This window comes from Rhinolophus hipposideros (genome assembly GCF_964194185.1).
Source record: "Rhinolophus hipposideros genome assembly, chromosome: 9".
In the NCBI taxonomy this organism is placed as follows: Eukaryota; Metazoa; Chordata; class Mammalia; order Chiroptera; family Rhinolophidae; genus Rhinolophus; species Rhinolophus hipposideros.
Window position 1 is genome coordinate 45,964,400 of NC_138055.1, and position 19,575 is coordinate 45,983,974.

Genomic DNA, 19,575 nt, shown 5'->3' on the forward strand with positions numbered 1-19,575 from the left:
CCTCAGGGTGACTCATATTTCCATTGGGAATAAAGGGCCTAATAAATTTGTGAACCACTTTCTTGAAGATTTACAAACCAAATTAGCGCATCCTAGGCTCTGAGAAGTCCTCTAGTAGGGAGACCGTTTAATTTTTTAAACCCTGAGTTATCTGATTACAAAACTCTTTTGTGGGGGAACATTTGTTATTTGACTAAATGCTATCGGGAAAGTTTACTTTAACCAATAGCGTGAGAATTGTAGATTGTTGCAGGTGCTTGCTAGTTTGATACAAATAAGTTAATACATTAGGTTGGTGCAAGAGTAATGGCGGTTTAAAAGGTTAAAAATAATTGCAAAAACCGCCATTACTTTTGCACCAATCTAATAGTATGTCAGTATGAGCATTAGACAGGAAGATCTGAGTATGAATCCTGAATTTTGTACTCTTGGCTTAGTTGCCTACCAGTAATGTTCCCTTAGTCTCTAGGGAGATGGAATGAAAGAATAAGTTAATACCGACCTAGAACCGTTGCTAGAAAAATTAATTTAAACAGAAAACCCTCTTGATATTGTCATCTTCTATGGAAAGCAACACACTAATACTTATGGGAATGTACTTTGCCCAGACAGTCTACCTTCTCACCTTACACCTCCCCCCACCCCCACTCCTCCACCCCGGGAAGAGATCTGGTTACTATTTCACAACAGAAGATATGGAGAGAGGAGCAAGAAGCTATTTGAGAAATGCCAATCAAGCTGAACAATGGAAAATGAAGTAAATACATTTGAACAGGAAATTGGGTGGAAGTGAAATAATTCGTCACCCTGCAGCAGAAAGGGCCAAAGGCAGTCCCAGTCTTCCGTCCCACCCTTCCTCCTGTTAGGCACAAACTACACAGAGCCAAAGGGGTGGAGGGAGTAAACAAATGATAAGTGATGATGAACTTGGGAGCGGTCAGCAGGTCTTCCATTTTGGGGTGGGACTGCCTTTTATTTGGCTGTAGAACTAGAGGGTACAAAAATGGGTCCAGAGTAAAGGAAGTAGGGGCAGATTAGGTGTAGGGAAAGAGATCAGGAGACTTTGGAATTTCTCTTTGGATTGCCTGGCCTAGTTCCCTAGGGTAGAGAAGGAGGTAGGGTCCTGGGCTTCTTCTGTCCCTAATCACACCAGGCATTTCATACTCCCCTCTCTGACTTTGCACGTGTTGCCTGCCTCTGTTTTAAATGTCCTTGCCTTGTTTTCTCCCACTGTGTGCCCATGGAACTTTGCTGATTATGCTAGTTAAATCACATAATATTATATTAATGGCATGCTGTTAGATTGGGAGCTCTTTGAGTGCAGGTGTGTTTTCTTCTTTATCTTTAATATTTTGCACTAAGCTCAGCCACAAGCATAAAACGCCTGTTTAATAAAGTTTCTTTGTGGTAACTGGGACATCATAAACCTGAACAGGATGCCCCTAAATAATCTTCAGAGTACTTGTCTAGAGTTCCATGGGTGCAGAATTTAGAACTGGAGGCTGTCTGGTAGACCCTCCTCATTTTACAAAAAACAAAATGATAGTTCACACAGGAAGCAAATGGTAGCCTGGGACTCCAGCCCCCTAGCTTCCAGTCCAATGTTCTGCTGACTATCCCAAGGTGGTTTGTGTAATAAGGGGAAAAAAAAAATCCTTACTCTGCCCAGTGCTATCATGACCCTCTCTGAATTATGGTATAAACCAGCAGTTGAATTAATATTTCCATCAGTAAAAAAAAATGCAGTCATTTAGCTAGAAAGTAATATAAGGAGGATGTACTGCCTCCAAGTAGAATTTATTCCATTTCTTCTTTCACTCCTTGAATTCTTGCATCTATTGTGCTTCTTTCTGAGTCTTGGCTTAGCTTGGAAGCTACAATTAAAAACTGCTGGGTGAGAAGCTATTCTCCAGGTACTCTACACTTTATTGAAAAGAGAAGTTCTCATAAATCACATAAGGGAACTGGGGCCTATGGGATTTCTTAGTTGCCAAGTGAATGCTGATTGATTGCTTTGGAAAATATGTACTTTTTTTTTCCAGGAGCTTATCTGAAATAAAATAAAGATTTATACTTTCTCAGACTGAGTTCCCTCTCCATCAAATTTCAATCACGGTCCGATCATTTTAATACAGTGAAAGGGCAGTAAATGAACATTGGAAGTTTAGTCAAAAAGTTGGACAGCAGAGCACAAATGTTATTCCTAATGGAGGAAAGTTTGGAACAACAAAGTGTCCCTAACTAAACATAAAATCAGAACCAGATTCAGGTTATAGGGCTCATGTTGACTTTATCAAGCGTATTCCTTAAAGTGATCAGCATAGTAGAGAAATTGTTGGGAAAACCATGATGTCAGATGCAGTTATCACTTCCATATCGGAAAGTGGTGTGAAGTAGAGTTTCAGGGGAACTGAAATTGTGTATGTCCAAGAATAGTGAAATTAAATGGGAGGAAAACATTTGGATCCCAATCCTTTTAGGTCACACAATCTGTTGAAAATCTCTGAAAGCTGTGAACCTTCTCCTTGGAAAAATTCCCATACACATAAGTCTTCAGGCTCTTTCAGGGAGTTCACAGACCCCTTGATGCCCCTTGGAATGTGGGACCCCACATCAAGTGCTCCTTATTTAGCTATTCCTATGAAAGTTCTGCTTTCCTTATATGGCAGCTCTGCTTGGCTGGCACCTGGGACTTTCTATCCTGGCACACACACTCCAGGGCCAGGTTCTAGTAAAAGGGAAAGGCTTAAACACATACTGCAAAGCTGACTCAGAGTGAACAGAGGTGGCCTTACCCCACCCCCACAGGTTTCAACTTTGTTGTGTGGTGAGATCATCTGGGGGAGATTTGAAGTTCACTCAGCATTTATTTATACTTTCATTTACAGTATGTCTGAGAGAAACATCCAAACTTTCAATTGGATGGATTTGGTAATTTAGTTCGGTGATAGGCTGGGTTTCAGAACTGTCTCCATACCTGTTCTCTAGTTGATTACAATTCACATGGTTTGCAGGATCTGCTTGATCCTGGAGATACTTGGCTTGAGAGATTTTCTAGTCTTTAATCATTACCATCTCATCTGAATTCATCACTAGTGAACCAGAGGAGATTTCTTTTTTGCATTATTGGCCTAGCAAACATGATAATGAATTCCTAAACAAACATGGGAAACGAGGGTGTATAATAACAGTCTACAACACTTTTGTTTATACAGAAATCAACCATCCCCAGGAGGTTGCCATATAATCCCATGCTTAATCTGTCATCCATACTTTATATAATAATAATAATAATGATAGTAATAATAATAATAATAATAATAATAATTTACACTTATATAGCCACTTTCATCTAGGGAATCTCAAAGCTTTGCAAACACTAATTAATTTTCCTCGTGTCCCTGTGAACTAGCTGAGGCCCATTTTACAGGTGAGGCAATTGAGGCTCAGAAAGGACAGATGGCTTTCTCAAGGCCATTGGGTAGCTGAGGACAGAGCTTAGAAGCCTGGAGAGCTCCCTGCTTCCAGTTGTCCCTACTCAGCTGCATCTTGTGGGTGAGTGGGAGGGACCACATTGGAACGAAATCCTCCCTCTTATGGGTCTTAATTATCTAAACCCCAGTAGTGCATAGAAACGTAGGTAGGGTTTCCAGAGCAAACATTTTCCCATCGCCATCACACATGCACAGCCTGTGTGAGGGGTTGTTTTTGAGGTCTACGCAGTAGAGATGGGGCTAAAATTGGTGGTCATTATGTGTGTGGATAGGAAGGAAAGGAATGAACTTGGGCGGAAAATTGCTTTATTGGTGGATGCTCTTGAGAAGCATTGGCCCACTCTGTGCCAAATCGGAGCACTTGTGGCCTTTGACTTTTATTTCATTCCACTATATCAGGGGTGTCCAAACTTTTTTCAACTTTTTTTACCAAGGGCCATATGCAGTAAAATACACAAACAGCCGGGCCACTCACTCGAGGTGAAGTACGTATTGCCTCACCTGGTTTATTTAAGTAAACTAAATATATTTTTGGAATTTGCTGCGGGCCAATAAAAAAATGGATTGCGGGCCACAGTTGGCCTGCGGGCTGCAGTTTGGTCACCCCTGCACTATATGAACTATCTGATATGCACATAACAAGGATGAAATGATTAAACAGGGTCCCATATGCATTTTTTAAGGGACAAAATGGAAAGTAACTTTTCACTATTTATAGGCTTTTTGGATGTAGAGAATTCTTGATATTCTCTCAAAGGGGTGGTGCTGAGTTCTAGGGAATACAATGTCCCACATGAGTGCTTCTCAAACTGTAAGATGCTTACCAACCATCTGTTAAAATGCAGATTTTTTTCTCAGTGATTCTGGAGTGCGGCCCAAGGTTATGCTTTCAGATGATGCCAATGCTAGTGGTCCCTATAATATGCTGAGTAGCAAGACTCTGTACTAATGTTTACCAGTGTGATAAGCCCATTTTCACAACAAACTGCTCTGGAGAAGCTTTGGTCACTTGGAATGAGGTTTAGGCTTAGAGCACGAAGACCTGGGTGTGAAGGTTGATTCTGCTATTTATTAGCTGAGACACCAAAACTTTCTAATCCTCTGTTTCCATATCTTTCAATGGATATCATTAATTCCTCCCTCACAGGGTTGCTGATCAATAAAATAACCCAATAGAAAGAGTCTGTCACATGCTAGAACTCCACAAATGTTCATTCATTCCCCTGGGCTCTCCAACTCGTCCTGTCTGGTGATCTTCTCAAACAAGTACCTTACAGTTTTCTCTCTCTATCTGCCATAATCACCAACTATATTTGATCTATCTTGCCTTTTTCATATAACTTTATATTCTTTCTCTTCCACAAGTAAAAGCCAGCATCAAATGTTAACTTTTTTTCTCATTCTCGAAATACTTTTCTTGAGCTAGTTTCTTGTCTCATTAAGTATTATAAACATGTCCCTGCCTTCCTGGCTCTAATTTGACCTAGACTATACAGTGGAAGTGAGCATATAGCATATTTATTTAGTAAGCAAAAACAAAAACCAACAAAAAGCACCTACTATGCTAGGCCCTGGGTATACCACTGACAGTAAAATAGATATTTTTCTTGTCTGTCTATTGTTTTTATTGCTTCTGGTCAGCTCTCTGGACCACAGTGAAATCTTCCTTTAATTCTTCACTCATGGATAGCTTTAAACTTTTCTCTCATCCCCTAGTTTCATTTTCCTTTTTTCCAATGGCCCATATGAATCCTTTGGTTCTTTTCCCTCTGAATCTACCAGGCTGACTTAAAACTTCTTTACTAAAAATCTTTATAAAACTCATTTTGTGTGAATGTTTCTGTGTGAAACTGTTTTTTTTTTTTTTTAAATCAACATTGAAAGTCATGTATAGTATACACATAGGAAAAAAGTCTGGAATAACACACACCTCACTGTTAGCCCTGGAACTGGTGAGAGGGGACTTTCATTTTTTTCTTTATGTACTTTGGCATTTTTGGAAAAAAATTTCTCCCTTACAATCAGCAAATTCTATTTTGTAACAGAAAAAAGAAAAGGAAAAAAAAAAAAGAAAAAACAAAGAAAAATATTAAACCTGTAGATTAATGGATAACAAAAGAAAAGATGAATAAACATGAAAATGCAACTTACAATCTTCAGATCTGCCTGCATTCTCACCTGTAGTTTTATGTCTCAATTTCTGAGTCTGTCTTATTCATGTTTCAAGTCACTGGTGTGGAACTCCATCTTCCTGGGATTACAGAGTGTCAGGAACACTGTTGGCATGAAAGCAACATTAATAGTAAAGCAACAGGAGACATTTTTACAAGAGAGAGTACTACCAAGATGGATTTTGATAAGGTTGGTATGTACCCCAAGAGGTCATAATTAACCACATCAAAGAAGGAGTGGCTTCTTAAGCAAATGGACTTGATCTTGCCTTCTGCCAAAAATGTACCAAATGCTCTTACTTTGTTGTAAAAAAACATCTGCACTCTTGGAACTAGTATTCATAGCTTTGGACTGATGAACAGGTTTTAAGAATATTTTTAGTGCTTACACGTTTAACCTCCCAGTCTTTATTTGGCACCTTGCTTCTCTTATGTCCTCCTCGTTTGGCCACAACATCTACAGTTTGCATAAATGAGAAAGTATTGGGTCATGGCTGAATTGGCAACAGAGAGAAGTTATCTGATAAAAGCAAAGCAGGAAGAATTAAATTTTCCTAGCTCCCGGTCAGTTTTCATCTTACCCGCTGGTATTCTGGGCTGAGTCGTTAGACTATTGTGATGGTAGGCTAAACTGTGTAAGAGTTTCACTAGGACTTAACCTGGCCTCTCATGAGAGTCCCCTGGAGAGATTTTTCCCAGAGAGCTTGATTTAATCAACCCAACATAGGAATTAATAAAAACAACAACAAAACAAAACAAAACAAGAACACAACAATAAGCACAAAACCCCATGACTCTCCTGGGACCAAGCCAGACTTATACGAGGTCTTTGGGCTGCAACAGGTTTTGATTAGAGACCACATAGTTCTCTAAAGGAAGATTAGATACTGCTTAACTTTGTTCTGCCCTGTGACTTTTGGTTTCATGTACATTTGAAAAATGATCAGATATGTAGACAAATAGAATAGTCCAAGAATATGTTTAATATTTATTAATTGTATTTCAGGCCTGATTTTATATATATATATATATATAAATATAAAATCATATATATATAAATCATAAAATCATAAAATCATATATATATAAATATAAAATCTAGAATATATATGTATATATATATAATATATATGTATATATATATACACGTATATATGTATATATGTATATATCTACTATTACATTTCTCTACAAAAAATCTTATTTATTAAATGTTATTTAATGAGTTTTACCTTTTATTTCTGCAATACTTGCTAAATTATCAATTTTGAAAAAAATATATAGAATACAATTTTGTTTATCCTAGCACTAGAGTTTCTTCCACTGGGGGCACCTTTCTTAGGTTCCTTGCCTGCTTCTCCTTTTTGTAGGTACCATACTTGTGAGATGTTCTTCCCTTGTTTTTCTTGGATTTAACAAAGGAGATTGAGTCCAATCTTGCTGCATTATAGGTTTTATATTATTTCTTTGTTTCCAACATTACTTGGGAGTATATTCAGCTGTGCTGTTCCCTATTCCGCCACTTTTCAGGGAGTTCCAGGCATAGCATTTTAGAAAGTGCAGAGATCAACCAGAACGTGCCCCATGGAGTATAACCTAGATATCAAAAGATCTGAAAACCATGCTGAGTGATCAACATTTAAACGATATGGAGGCAGGTATCCCAAAAAATTGTGGTGTGAAATTACAAGATAAACGATAATTTCCGTAGTATATTTTCTTCCTTAATAAAAGAAGTTTTCTTCCTTAACTAAAGGAAACTCAGATCCTCCAAGGTTGTAACCCTTATTCCTTGATATGCAACTTCCTTTAGGGCAAGGATAGTATCCATCTTTCATCTACCTTGCTACTCCCCCTGTCATATTCATGATCTATAGCACAAATTGATCAAAGCATTCTTTTCTGCTGAATCTGAATAGGGCCTCAGAATCTTTCTCAACAGTGCTCCAGGCAGCCACTATTAATTGATTGGTGTTGGCATTAAAGATGACACCTATTTGCAGTCCCTGCTGAAGCTCTTTTGCTGATTACTGCTACCAGGAGGGTAACTCTGCCTTTTATCCACCAAAGGGGCTTCACGATCCTGGTTTGAATACTCAGGAAAAGCTGAGACAAGATTGAGATATTTTATGAGAACTGCAATCAAGGCTAGGTGAATAACAAAATGGAAATAAAGTAACATAACTAGACAATCTAGCCTATTTGTCTCTAACTTCTCCTTAGCTTGTGATCATCTAAAACAGGGGTGTCCAAACTGCAGGCCGTGGGCCAACTGTGGCCCGCAATCCATTTTTTTATTGGCCCGCAGCAAATTCCAAAAATATATTTAGTTTACTTAAATAAACCAGGTGAGGCAATACGTACTTCACCTTGAGCGAGTGGCCCGGCTGTTTGTGTATTTTACCGCATATGGCCCTTGGTGAAAAACGTTGAAAAAAGTTTGGACACCCCTGATCTAGAAGGATACTTACTTACAGGGCTGTTGATTGTCTCCACCAGGAAGAAACCATTTTTAACTCCTACCCCTTTGGAATATTTTTAGTATCTCTGGGACTTTGAAATTTAGATCCAAGAATATGAAGCCCCAAGAGAGAGAAATAGTTCTATTTGTTTCCTTCTGAGTTATAAGTGAATTACTTGACATTTTTCTGAAGATGGGCAATAGAATGTCCCTAAAACATGTTTTAATGAGAGACCACACTTAACTATGGTTCAATCATGATCTCAAAATTCCAACATTTCTTCAGGAGATGCACACATTTCAAGGTTATGAATGCTGTCTTTAAATATTTGAAGAGCTACCATGGAGAAGAGGGCATAGGGATATTATGTATTGTTTCTGAGGGTCAACTAGACTAGTGGGTAGAAATTAGAGAAGGACAGACTTGCGTTTAGTAGGATACTGTATTTTCTATTCATAAGTGTTGACTTAGCATGAATAAGCTGTCTAATGTTATAGAGTGCTCCGTTACTGGGAATATGTAGGAAAAGGCTAGATTGACCTCTGTGAGAATGGAGTTCAATGGATTCCTGTCTTTGATGGAAAATTGAACTAAATCTCCCTTCCAAAGTGAGACTCTTTGATAAGTTAGATATAGCTGACCTGTATAATAAAATATTTGTGTTTGTATTGAGGTAGCCTGTAAACCTTTGACCCTTTCTATCCTGACACTTGCTGGCCAACACATGACTGATCATCATAGATCATGATGACATATCTGCGACTTCTAAATTGGAAGGTTTGAGTAGGAACTGAAGAGACAAGGAAAGGAAAAATAATGTGATAATATATAGTCCCGGTATAGGTTTATAAGTGAATACACCATAGCTGCATTATAATATATAAATGTATACGTAATGATCTGAAACTACAACTTTAAATGTAAACGTAACAGTCAATTTTAGAATAATTTTTTAACATAATTCTGATTTTATAATTGTAAGATGGAATATTATGTGGCCAAAACAACACTGCTATAGCAAGTATATAATGATATGGGGAAATATTCACACACTATAGAAGAAAAACAGATTATAAAAATAACAGGTGAAATATGATTTTACTTTAGATAGGGAAAAGCGAATATCTGTGTTTTTAAAAATAGGCTGGTTAAAAGTGTGCTTTAGGGCCAGTCCGGTGGCTCAGGCGGTTAGAGCTCCATGCTCCTAACTCCGAAGGCTGCCAGTTGTATTCCCACATGGGCCAGTGGGCTCTCAACCACAAGGTTGCCAGTTCAATTCCTCGTCTCCCGCAAAGGATGGTGGGCAGCGCCCCCTGCAACTAAGATTGAACACTGCACCTTGAGCTGAGCTGCCTCCCAGATGGCTCAGTTGGTTGGAGTGCGTCCTCTCAACCACAAGGTTGCCGTTTTCGACTCCCTGAAGAGATGGTGGTCTGTGCCCCCTGCAACTAGCAGCTGCAACTGGACCTGGAGCTGAGCTGTGCCCTCCACAACTAAGACTGAAAGGACAACAACTTGAAGCTGAATGGCACCCTCCACAACTAAAATTGAAAGGACAACAACTTGACTTGGAAAAAAGTCCTGGAAGTACACACTGTTCCCCAATAAAGCCCTGTTACCCTTCCCCAATAAAATCTTAAAAAAAAAAAGTGTGCTTTAATTTTGTAAGAGAAAAAAGACTGGAAGGATATACCCCAAAAAGTTAATAATGGATATTGTAGGATAATAGAATTGTGGTTGACTTTTGTTTGCTTTTAAATGTTTCCCTGAATTTCCAAAGTTCCTAAAATAGGCACACATTACTTTAGTGGTGTATTTGTTTTATACTGGTGACATAAATAATAATAACAAACATAATGGTTTACAAAAACACAAATATGTTATTCTATGTTTCTGCGGGTTAGGAGTCCTATATGAGTTGTCCTGGGTTAAAATCCAGGTGTGGACAGTGCTGCTTTCCTTTTTGGAGGCTCTGGGGGATTCCATTTCTTCACCTTTTCAGCTTCTAAAGACCGCTCTTTAATTTTTGGCTTGTGACCCCCTTCCTTTATCTTCAGACACAGCAATTTTATATTTCTGATCATTCTTCCATAGGCATATCTTCCACTGACTAGCTGTAACCAGAAAGGTTTTCTGCTTTTAAGGATTCTCATAAATAGATTGGGTTTACTCGAATAATCCATGATAATCTCCGCACCTCAAGTTCCTTAATTTTAATCACATCTTCAAAATCCTTTTTTTCCCAGGTGAGATAACATATTTACAGGTCCCAAGGATTAGGACATGAATATCTTTGGAGGGTCATTATTTTGTCTATCACATGTGGTCAGGATAACAAAACATTTGCAAAAATACATGGAATCCCTATTCAATTCATAATGCACTTTCCAATAGAAACAATGCTGTGCAGGAACTCATGCTCCCAGGCTAGCCATCAGAGTTTATATGACCCACAACAGAAGGGACTTTGTTCTCTCAGGTACCACTGTGTAAGCAATAATAGGACTAATTGACACAAATGCCATGAATAACTCTTCCTTTAGGAAAGTATGTTCGGAGTTCCCAAGAGGATACCAGGAGCATATCCCTTCCCCTATTTTCTCAGCCTCTTCTTTGTCCCTTATCCTGATTTTTTGCCTCTCCCTTCTCCTCAGTTTGGGAATTGTGAGTGAGGACTCATTTTCTAAGCTATAGGTGGTGACCCCTGTGGTCTGTGGCATGGATTTGAGCAGGGCGGGGGCTAGGAGGTGAGGGGCAGCTGAAGAACTAAGTGAGTTGGAGAGAATCTACTCCTTCTGGTAGAAATCTCTGGGAGGATTCTGGATCTGTCCTTTAGTTCTCCTGGGAGCCCAAATGATTGGCTCACCTACTTCCTTTTTAGCTCCTTCCACTAGTCCCAACACAACCTCCTATCCTTACTTGTTCACTGTAGAAAAAAATAGAATTGTTTATACAAGCCAAAGCCCTTCTGGAATTTTCTGAGGGCTTCTGTTTCCAGCAAGTAGGGGAGGAAAAACACCTCTCTCCCTTCTGTTTATTTTTACTGATACTAGGTAGGGAGCACACAAAGGTGCTAATGAAGGAGCACTGCACAGGGAAGACTGCCTTGGGAGGTAAGGAATGGAGAAAGGGATGGCTTGCAGTGGGTTCTGCAGTGGGCTTAGGTAGCAGCAGCTCTCAAGGAGGAGAAGGTCTGCTTTTCCCAATGTGGAGTGAACTCTCCTCCAGCCCAGGCTACTGCTGTCCCAGCTGGGTGAATCCCAAGCAACAGAGTAAGTTTGTTTCCTCACAACATTCAAAGGTGGAGAGCATACTGTTCTCTTATCTTCTGAGTTTGCTCTGTAGTTAGTTGAAGGTGAGTCTGGCGAAGGCTCTTCAGGGACAAGCCTTGCTTTTCCTTTTTTTGGGTAGTTAATGGTCGTTGCTCCTGACTGGAATTTAGGGCTCAATTCCCCATGATGATGATGATGATTACATAAGGAGGTATCATTTTTGAGGGATTACTGTATTTTAGGCACTGTGCTAATTGTCTACATGTATCACATAGTTAAATCCTCATGATAATATTATGCCATAGAATTATTTTATCATTACTTTGTGCCAATGATCTCAAAATAACACAGAAAAATGTATAAGACTATGCACTAAGTCAACGTAAGACATAAGTCATTCAAAAATTATTGGGAATAAGATACATTGAATGAAGCACGGAAGTCATGGAAAGGGCTTAGTTTATGTGCTAAGCCCTGGAATAACACGCATTAAATAAACCCTGGAATCCTCATCTCACCTTCTCTTCCTCCCTCTCTACTCTCTTTTGCTCCCCACACTGCAGCTCTTTGTGACCCTGAACATACCAAGCTTGTAATGGGCTGAAGTGTGCCCCCAAATCCACGTGTTGAAGTCCTAAACCCCAGTACCTCAGAGTGTGACTGAATGTGTAGACAGAGTCTTTAGAGATGTCGTTAGGGTGGGCCCTAGTCCAATATGACTAGTATACTTATGTAAAGAGGAGATTAGAACACAAACACACATACACGCAGATGAAAGATCATGTAAAGACACAAGAAGAATCTTTCCGCCATCTTTCTGGGCCATCATAATGATGCTCATAAGTGTCCTGTCTGATGCTCTCAAGAACATCAACAATCCTGAAAACAGAGGCAAATACCAGGTTCGTATTAAGCTGTGCTTCGAAGTCCTCATCTGGTTTCTAACTGTGATGCTGGAGCATGGATGGTTACATTGGCAAATTTGAAATCATTGATGATCCTAGAGCTGGAAAAATTGTGAACCTCATGGGCAGGTTAAACAAGTGTGGAGTGATCAGCCCCAGATTTTATGCGCAACTTAAAGATCTAGAAAAATGGTAGAACAACTTGCTGCCATCCCGCCAGTTCGGTTTCATTGTACTGACAACCTCAGAGGGCGTCAAGGACCAAGAAGAAGTAAGATGAAAACACACAGGAGGGGAAATCCTGGGATTATTTTTCTAGGGATGTAATACATATGTGCAAATCAAATGCCTCAATGGCAAAAAACAAACAAACAAATGACACAAGAAGAAGATGGCTATCTACAAGCCAAAGAGAGAGCCCTCAGAGAAAACACCCCTGCCGACACCTTGACCTCAGATTTCTGGTCTCCAGAACTGTGAGAAAATAGATTTCTGTTGTTTAAGTCACTGAGTCTGTAGTGTTTGTTGTGGTAGCCTTAGCAAACGAATACAAAACCTTTTTCTGTCCCAGGAACTTTGTGCTCTGCACTTTCTGGTTGAAATTCGTTGCTGCCAAGTGCAGTTCAAGTATCCCCTACCTCACAGAGGCTCTAGATGCTAGTTTTAACTAAAATCAGTGCTCCTATACCTCATTGTCCACCTCTGGCACCTTAGCCTGCTCTACGTTGTTTTCATACCTCTTCTACTACCTGACATTATTTAACTTGTCCACGTGTTTATGTCCGCTTCTCTGATCCCTTCTAGAATGTAAGCTCCTTGAAGTCAGTCTCTCTTTCCACTAAATAACCTTTGATCAAGGGTATCGTTCTGGTATTCCTGAGGCCGTCTGTGCATGGGCCAGGACATTTTGTTATCTGCCAGCTTCCCTCCAGCATGCTCTGCATATGCTGGTTGCTTGCTTTACTTAAACTAGCAACAATGGCGGATGTTAACTGCCACACCCTCATCTTCTCAAACTCTATCTAGTGTGGGCTTCTGCATATGTGTATCCTATGGATCATGTGTTGCTCTAATGGGATCAGCATTCTGTGTGTTGTCATGCCGGGAAGGGAGCATTAAACCTTCTCTGGCAGGGAAAGCTCGTCTCTGCATGGAGGCAGAACTGAAAATAAATTTCCCCATTGGGTAGCAATGTGAATACCTGACATCTCTTGTGTACCCCATCTAGTACCCCCCCCACCCCGGCAGCAGGAGTTCAGGGATATTACTAGTGGAACATGTTTTGCCCATTATGGTGTGGACTACATGAACATACGCTAGGGTAGGATATTAGAAATGGGAGAAATTCCATTTATTGTATAACTAAATGCAATGGTGCCAGTCATTTACCAGTCAGGAAAGCTGGTCTCACAATTTCATATGGAAATATTGTATTTGAAGATAGATGATCTTTCATAATTTTGTTCCCAGCATGGCTGAACAGCAATCTGAGAGCTACCAGACAAAATAAAGACCCGTGATAATCTATTTTAGCTCTAGGAGGAAAAATGAAGCTGACTGAAAAAGGACAGATTAACTTGCTAAGGTTTCAAAAAAAGGATCTTATTAAAAATTAATAAAATTTCATGAAAATTCCAATGGTGTTTAATTTAGGTAATATTATTACTGCCTCACAGAAACAGAAGCACTCAACTATATAACACGTCACTTATCACACTTATTAGTATCGTAGGATTTTTAAAAAGAAGTTGAAGGAAAAGCAAGGGGCAGAATGTTGACTATACAAAATGAAAGCACAAAATGACAACACAGACTAAACTCAAAACACAGTAAGGATACCAATTTACTAATTAGCATTTTCCTGGGATTATTGTTGCTTTAAAACTATAGACTGCTCCATAAACTGTTCCTTTCTATGACTCAGTTCCAGTTTGACAACAGTCATTTTTTCTTAACAGATAGAGGCACTTCCTTTTTTTGGTTTTCAGATGTTCGGGCTGTTTAGCGAGCACCGGAGAACCAGGTCAATGTGAACACACAGACTGATGAACGATTTATACCGTAATGGCACAAAATCAAACCCCAGTTTTGGACTTTGGTCTAACGGCAAAATTTAACATCGAGGTACTGATTAAAGTAAAACCTCCCTGTTTCAAGAGGTTTATTCATTTTTTTTTTTAAAAGGCTATTAGTAACTGAATGAGTTTACAGTTCTGAATAACTGTATGTATGGTCTATAGTAAACAACCCGAACAGCCGTTCTAAATGAGTTCTTTATATTCAGCTTCTAGAAACTTGTAATTACATTTGAAGCAGGACATGTGATACCAGAAGATATTAAGCTATTCAGCCCCAACTGCCACTTGAATTCAATGAAGGCAGTCCAGCAAGATCAGTGGAACACATGAGAAAATCGCTGCAATTAATCATCTCTTAGAATTGAACTGAAGAAAGTTTTTCCTTAAAAACAAATATATTTAACTCTTTTTTCATTAGTCCTGGGTTTTTAAAATAAATTGTGATGGGGTTGCATTTTCAGCAGCAATTAATCTTTTTAGTCTTACATTTTCTATCTTGCTTGGTCATGTTAAGAAATTATAAACATAAATGTTGTCATAGCATTTCAGTTTGAAAAGTGGAGGACTGAGAAGAAAGCAAAAAAAAAAAAAGTATACTCTGATTTTCAACAACTCTAAAATCAAATGTGGGGCTACTCCAAGAATTTCTCCCCGTCTCGAGCTATGAGACCATGATCTAGGAGAAGACATATATGCCCAAGGAAATGGTTTGAAATTTGAATATGGACAATCTTTGAATAAATAGGTCATATTTTAGATGTATTGATGTTAACAAAAATATGGAAAATTTGGAAGAATACCATTTCCAGGTAGATCGATCAAAATCTAACAGTCTGCTAATAATTTTAGCAACCATAAACATGTGATCAATTTTCTTCTTTCCATCATTCGTTATTTCAAGAATACAATGTATTGAGTCGCACTTGGTTCCACAGCTAATGGCAGTGAGCATTAAGTATCTGACATTTCTTTCTCATATTTAGGACTACCGTGTTTCCCAGAAAATAAGATCTAGCTGGACAATCAGCTCTAATGCGTCTTTTGGAGCAAACATTTATATAAGACCCGGTATTATAGTAAAATAAGACCGGGTCTTATAATATAATACAATATAATATAATTAATATAACATAACATAACATAACATAACATAATATAATATAATACTGGGAATATAATATAATGTAATATAATACTGGGAATATAATATAATTAATATAATATAATATAATATAATATAATATAATATAGTATAATATAATATACCGGGTCTTATATTAATTTTTGCTCCAAAAGACACACTAGAGCTGATGGTCCAGCTAGGTCTTATTTTCGGGGAAACACGGTATATATTAAATTTGTCTTCTAATCCTTTATATCAGAATCAGGTCCATCCTAATTTCTTTTTGGTCTTGGCTCCCTTGGGCTATGTCAATTATAATTGAAGCCAACCCTCTCCGTACAAGCCTGGGGCATTGACTAACATGAGCTGATGCTGCAGAGCCATGCAGAGGAGAAAAAGAGCTGTGCAGAAGCAGTATGTGGGTGGCATTGCCATCACAATCCATAGCACATGCTGCCCCAATGGGTCATGGCCACACAACTGGACCATTCACTGTTCTTTAAACGTGCACCTCATTTGCTTGTTTTTGATGTTTGCACATGCCTTTTTCTCTATTTTCTTCAATTTCAGCCTTTTGAACTTTCAACCATTCTATAAGACCCAGCTCAAATCATTTTCTTTCATTAAAGCTTCTTTAGTTTACCTTCTTCATTCTCCTCTAGAGGTGATAGCTTCTTTTAAAATTTTACTTATATTTTTTCTTTTGGTACACACCTAGAAGTGTGTGGTAGTTATTGTTTCCCCTCATATCCCTACTAGATTGTAAGTTCTTTGAAAATAATATTACTTCTTATTTATCATAGTACCTACCTCCTGGAGACTATTATTTGTTGTTTTTCAAACAGAATGCGCCTGATAATTATTAGTTGACAAAGTTGGGGGGAAATAAATGTAATATTGGTGATATATATTCAGCATATGGATTTTATTTTTCACCTTTTTTTTTTCTCTTCCATCCCCACAAATGGGGGAAAAAAATGAATGCCCATATCAAGACTACATTTACAGTCGAAGTGTCCTTGAATTAGATTAAAACAACTGAGGTTAGAATTTGCTCTTTATGTTAAATTTGTGGCACTAATTTTTCTAGTGGCAGTTTGGGAAGTCACCAACACAGACATAACGTCACTGCAGACCAGGAGGCCAAGCATAGCTGTGGGAAAGAGAGCCCATGTTCAAAAGCAAATATCCAAAATAATAGAATGGAGGGTCTAGAAAATCACCACCATGAATGCCTTTTTTGTGGTCTCATTTTCCCCAAGGTTGCTCTGGTATGAAAGTCCTTCTTTAAGGAGATAACATGAAAAGAAATAAGTTGTGGCAAAAAAAAAAAAAAAAGTCTACTCTTGTAATGGCCTTGTGTGTTCTTTGGCTATTTCAATGTAATGTTTATCTAATAAATAGTATTTCAGTGTTAAACAGTAGAGCTGTGTCTGCACTCCTGTGCCAAAAGGCTGGACCTCCTTCAGGTCTTGCCATGCTCTTACTGCTGAAAAAAGTTCTGTTTTAATGAAAAGAGATACTATGTGACTGGAGCCAGCACTAATGATGGCTGCTTAACATTTTCTGGGTAGAATATGTCTTCAAATAGAATCTCAAGTTTGTGTGTGTGTGTGTGTGTGTGTGTACACATGTATACACGCACACATACATGAAAAAACATAAAAAACATGATTTTAGTAAAAACTGATAGTACTTCAATAATAAAAATCACCCAGATAATATTGTTTTGAGATATAATTCTATGTAATTACAGTTAACCCTTGAAGAGGTGGGGGTTGGGGTGACTCCCCTGCATAGTTGAAAATCGATGTAATAACTTTTGACTCCCCCAAAACTTTGGTTGACAGGACACCTTACTTATAAACAGTCAATTAACATGTATTTTGTATGTTATATGTTTTATATACTGTATTCGTACAATCAAGTAAGCTAGTAAAAATATTAGGGAGAGAAAAATACAGCTATAGTATTTATTTTTTAAAATCCACATATAAGTGGACCCACACAGTTCAAACCCGTGTTGTTCAAGGTTGAACTGTATTTCCATTAAAAAAAGGGAGGAAAAAAGACAAATGTATGGCTGTGAAGTTTAAAAAAATGCTAATTATAGAAGAGAGGAAATGAAACATGTCCAATTACCCACCTCAACCTTTATAAAGTCAACACATTTACATATTATCTGGGTCATTTTTGAGAATGAATTCCAGAAATATAGTCTATTTCTGAACCGTTCTATTCTCCAATGAAGGGAAATGTTTCTTGAGAAGAGTTTGATGGATTTTCAACATGGTAGAGTGAGGAGACAAATGGGAGAGGGTAGGTCAGGTGGAGATTGAGGATAAAGAAAAAAATGTAGCCAGTTAAAAATTGCCTCAACTACAGAGAGAGATATATGACATTGTCTTGTGCATTTAATCTTTGTAAACTCAGAAGGAAGTGTTTATGTGGTTCTAAGACAATGTTTCTACTCTGACAAAGTGTGTGGATTTGGTTTAAGGACAAAAGAGTTTCAGGCTGCAAAATGGGAAACAGAAAGTTGGAAGATAATTTCATTAAAGTGTTATAATCATCAGTCTGAACTTATGAATAAACCTATGCACATTTATTTCTATATTCATTTATTAAAAAAAAAACTATTAGCCTTCTGAGAGCATAGGATAGCTACACTGAAATAAAAAGATCTTGTCCCTGAGGAACTTAAAATTAGTCAGGTTTAAATTATGGGACTGGTTATGTATAATCCATATGCCCTGCAGCTGGAGCTTATTTTAATTCATTAACTAACTAACTAACTAATTAATTAATGAATGAATTTCGTGGGGCAGAAGGGGTGGTTTTTATTATTGATCCTATAACATCCAGGCTCCAGCAACTAGCAGTCTATTCCATGTAATATTGTCATTGCAGCAGAATTCCATTGCAACCAGAGTATTTATTCATGTATTCTTTGAGTATCTCCTATATTAATTCAATAAATACATGCCTACTGTTTGCTGGGCACAGTTCTAGACACTGGGCAGCAGGAACAGGCAGTTCAGCTATTTCCTCTCACTGAATTTATATTCTTGTGGTGAAATAATTATCAGTTCCGTAAAGTATAAAAGAAACAGCTTCATAAAGGAAAAGTCAGATTCTAGACCAGAAAAGGTGGGGAGGAGTAGTAGGACAGCAACAATGACAGATGCCTATTCGAGTCCTCATTTAACATTCCGTTTGACATATCTCAGCCTGTCATCTAACATTTGAGCTGCTGACCCTTGCTGTTTTCCTGTTTCCTTCCTGGCTCAGCATACTCCTGGGAAATTCTCATGGTAACATGCCTCTTGCTGTAAGCCAACCCCAACTCCTTCTTTTTTATACCCTTACCTAGTGGACAGTCCCTGGTCTAGTGTGTATTGGTCATGTGGGCAGGATGTGCAGGTGAATAGCAGGAGTTAGAGGGTGTAGGTGCCACCAGTAGGATTAGTGGAAATGGGGCTTGGGGAATGAAGGAATTCATTGTAAGTGAATTAGGACAATGGTACACGTAGAGATGATAGGAAAGAAAGCACAATACATGGCAGTAACTCCAATGAAAAACTAAATTGTTTCAAAAATGAAGAGAAATACTATTATTTTTAATGAATGAAAAGCAAAGACTAAAGTGTTATGAAGGAAAGGGATGGGAAGAAAAGTCTATAGCAGTGTTTCTCAAAGTGTGGTCCCAGGACTCCACTGTCAGCATCCCCTTGGAATTGGTTTAAAACGGCACTTTGCAGAAATCCTGAGGCTAGAGCCCTCCAGGTGCATTTTATGCACAACAGTGTTTAGGCCTTTTGTTCTAGAGAGTCATGGATCCTGCCCATCTGTGATCCATTTCTTCTTTTATTTTTATTATTAGCTTTAGGTGTACAAAACAACATAATGATTAGACATTTACACCCCTCACAAAGTGATAACCCCAACAAGTCAACTATCTGTCTGACACCGTACATAGCTATTACAATACCATTGACTATATTCCGTACTTTACATCCCATGACTCTGTCTGTCTGTCTGTCTGTCTGTCTGTCTATCTATCTATCTAT

The 19,575-nt window shown here is 38.3% G+C and overlaps 1 pseudogene across 1 annotated transcript; it reads left to right on the forward strand.

The window, feature by feature from the left end:
• The first annotated feature begins 12,229 nt into the window (after nt 1–12,229).
• LOC308501870 (small ribosomal subunit protein uS8-like) lies at nt 12,230–12,623 on the forward strand (annotated as a pseudogene). The gene has a single exon. The product of its transcript is annotated as a small ribosomal subunit protein uS8-like (transcript).
• The last annotated feature ends 6,952 nt before the right edge of the window (nt 12,624–19,575 follow it).